This window comes from Schistocerca americana, chromosome 2 (genome assembly GCF_021461395.2).
Source record: "Schistocerca americana isolate TAMUIC-IGC-003095 chromosome 2, iqSchAmer2.1, whole genome shotgun sequence".
In the NCBI taxonomy this organism is placed as follows: Eukaryota; Metazoa; Arthropoda; class Insecta; order Orthoptera; family Acrididae; genus Schistocerca; species Schistocerca americana.
In genome coordinates this window covers 829753369-829757436 of record NC_060120.1, presented here as the reverse complement: position 1 = coordinate 829757436, position 4068 = coordinate 829753369, and positions in this window count along the sequence as shown.

Below are 4068 nucleotides of genomic sequence, written 5' to 3'. Positions count from 1 at the left end.
GCCAGCTTGTCTGACGCAACCGAGAATGTCATGGAAATCGCGGAAAATCAGAACTTTGACAAAGTAAAGAAAGTCGTCTAGCAAATTATAGAATCGCAATTACAAGAACTTTGTTTTAAAGGAAACCACTTGTTCTTTGGATGCGACAATCGATGATAACAATCCTCAACCTTAATTCGACGCCTCGTGGCAGTCAGACATCATCTTCCAACACGTGTGTTGACACTTATGGTGACAAGAGGCTTGGGGGCTTCAGTATGCACAAGGAACTTTTTACCTTCCTGTATGAAGAAAAAGTAAACGCGTGAAATACAAATCTGCGATCTGATGGAACTAAAAGTAACATGTAAATTTGAATTTACGTCTTAATTTACACGGTTTAATACGGCAACTACAGATGACTCATGGAGGATCTATGGAGCATGTATGCTGTTGATACTTTCGTCACGTACAGAAATCTATTAACTATCGCTCTGTGCAACTTACATTACTTTCGTTTCTCTCTCTTTCAGTCTCTCAAAGTTTTAACTGACTCAACGAGATACCACATAAACTCTAATGCTGAACCTTCGATCGAACTCATTATGCCTCTCCACCTAGTGAAGCAAAAGATGTTGCATACGACCTACTTAAAGCAATAAATAAAGTTGTTAAGGAATTGCAGGAGTTCATTATTAAGGCTTATAAACAGTATGTAGACGACTGTACGACTAGTGACGTAAAGGCCAATACAGAGAATAAATAGAAGGCCGGACATTAGCACGTGTTCCCATGATTCCGGCGGCGTAGTCGGCCGTTCGCGGACGAATACACGCTACGGAGAAGGACTCGCCCGCTGTTTGTCGCTTGAGTAGAAAAAGTGAATTGATCAGCGAGAATTGAATAATTCATGAGCGAGCCGCCAGGGTCCTGGGTTTGTGTTGCATACAGAAGCCCCTGCGCCACCGGAATTGTAATTACACACTCCCTCCTTCGGAACGTTTGTCGTCCTTTCATTATCGCTGCTAACGTTCCAAGGTCGGGAAACTGTACCTTGAGCCAACTGTCAGTGTCTTCATCCATATTATGGAGAAAAGAGGTTCATAATACTTTTACCAGTAGATAGTTTGTATGTCGGTAGAATCTGGGCATCTGCGAAGGATGTTACTTTAAATTACAATGATACTGAAGAAGACAGTAAAATAACGATTCAAATATTCTTTTTGTGCTAAAAAAAGGCTACTGACTTACGTATAGGTGAAAGATAGAGGTGCCATATCACTACAGAGAGAAATTAAGTATTCGTCTGCAATAATTTGGAGAAAAGTAATGGAGTATTTCTCAGTCGAGAATTGAACTCGATACTTTCCGACTACTACTCTGGGACTGCTAACTCTCTACCTGCTGAAACAATAATAAGTCCACAGAGACCTGCGAAGAGTTAGAAAAGATATAACAAAATCAAATGGCTCTGAGCACTATGGGACTTAACTTCTGAGGTCATCAGCCCCCTAGAACTTAGAAGTACTTAAACCCAACTAACCTAAGGACATCACATACATCGATGCCCGAGGCAGGATTCGAACCTGCGACCGTAGCGGTCGCGCGGTTGCAGACTGTAGCGCCTAGAACCGCTCGGCCATCCCGACCGGCAAAGATATAACAACTGGTAGCTGTTGATTACTGGTCTTTCCCTACACTGTTGGTTACAGTAGGTCTGTTCTCACTACCAGATTGTAACATAACATATATTTAGAGTTTTTTGTATGTAAATCCTTTTCAAAGTGGAGTACTAATTTATTTTCAATAATCAATGCAGTGTGATAATACTTCTGATTTATAGTGAATCAAAAATGTTCGGATGCTTTCTAAATTATACGTAGAGAACCCAGTCTTATTACGTATCTACATTTACATCTACACTCCACAAACTACCTTACAATGTGTAGAGGTTCCACTGTTATGTTGCCCCTCCCTTGTGACATTCTCGAATGGTGAAGGGAACGACAACTTTTGGTAATTTCCGTACGAGGTTTATTTTTTCTTATTTGTTGTCACGCTAATTTCACGAGACTATTTCGAAGAAGCAATATGTTGCACGAACCTTCTGGAACGTACGCTCTCTGAAGTTTGACAGTAAAGCTCACTGTCATGCGCTATTAACTTCTGCCACTGGTGTTCGTAGATCATCTTCGTAACGCTCTCATTCTTTCTTAAGGAACCCGTGACGCAGCATGTCGCTCTTCACTGGATATTCTCTATCTCATCAATAAGCCGTCTTGGTAGGGATGGCAGAGTGATGAGCAACACTGAAGATTCGCTCGGACGAGTCTTTTGCAAGGCACTTCTTCCGTGTATGAATTAAATTTCGTTAAGATATTACCACTTATTCCGAGAGTGGCACCTGTTTCTCGTACAACTATTTTCGTGTGGCCATGCCACTGTAGATCGCTTTGGACGGTTATTCCTTGGAATTTTACGGTGGTCACTATTTGAAGTGATTTCTCGCCAGTAGTGGCATGGAACAGTAAAGCACCAGTTACTTCCATTATGGACTGAGAGTATACCACAGTACACAACTCTGGACAGTTGCAAATCCTTGAGCAGTCATGGAGGTAAGGCACTCGTAATTTTGCATCAGTTACCAACTTTTGTCTTAATCCACTACGCGTTTAGATAGCTAACCACTATCGTAAGATGGAAGGCATCTTTTCTATAGCTGTACTCAGTCATAAGTAACTGCGATTTCTTGCAGATGCAAGTTAGGAGTCCCAGTAGTTAGGCTGAGACTTGCACTGTTAATTATTAAATGAGTTAGCAAGAGAAGTTATAGATATACACATCAGACGTTTGGAAGGTATTAAAGGTACATACATTGTAAGAAGAACAGAACATGTGCAGAATTCAGCAACTTAAATTCGCGTTTTATGCTTCTTAAAGTATTCGTCACACAATATTGTGGCTGTATAGCAAAAAGGTAGAATTTATTGCCAATCAGTTTAGAACCAACGAGAATTATAGCAAGCAAAGCATTGATTACGACGTATATGTACGTTTCTTGTGTTACTGTGAAGAGAAATTCACTAAACTACTTCTGAATGGTTCTCAGTTTTACAATTAACAGATTATGTGTAATAGTATAAAGAAAATTTTCTGACCCTTGCCATACGAAGAAGAAGCACTATACGTGATTTCACAATATACATGAATCCACAACCACAAGCACCACCATTCACAATCAATCAAACTAGCGATTGATCCATAAACAAGCAACGCTCAGATTAATGTGTTACAGATAAAATACACTGAAGAGGCAAAGTAACTGGTACACCTGCCTGATATCGTGTAGGGCCCACGCGAGCATATCGAAGTACCACAACGCGACGTGGCATGGACTCGACTGGAGGGAATTGACACCACGAACCCTACAGGGCTGTCCATAAATCCATAAGATTACGAGGAGGGTGGGGGGGGGGAGGAGGGGGGGCGGGTGCAGATCTCTTCTGAAGAGCACGTTGCAAGGCATCCCAGATACACTCAATAATGGTCATATCTGGGGTGTTTGGTGGCCAGCGGAAGTGTCTAAACTCAGAAGACTGTTCCTGGAGCCACTCTGTAGCAATTCTGGACGTGTGGGGCATCGCATTGTCCTGCTGAAATTGCCCAAGCCCGTCGGAATGTACAATGGACATGAATGGATGCAGGTGATCAGACAGGATGCTAACGTTTATGTCACCTGTTTGTGGACGTATGAGGGGTCCCATATCACTGCACACGCCCCACACCGTTACAGAGCCTCCACCAGGATGAACTGTCCCCCGCTGACATCCAGGGTCCATGGATTCATGAGTTTTGTCTCCATGTCCGTACACGCCCGTCCGTTCGATACAATTTGAAACGATACTCGTCCGACCAGGCGACATGTTTCCAGTCATCGACAGTCCAGTGACGGTGTTCACGGGCCCGGGTGAGGCGTAAAGCTTTGTGTCCTGCAGTCATCAAGGGTACACGAGTGAGCCTTCGGCTCCGAAAGCCGAAATCGATGGTGTTCCATTGAATAGTTCGTACGCTGACACTTGTTGATGGCCC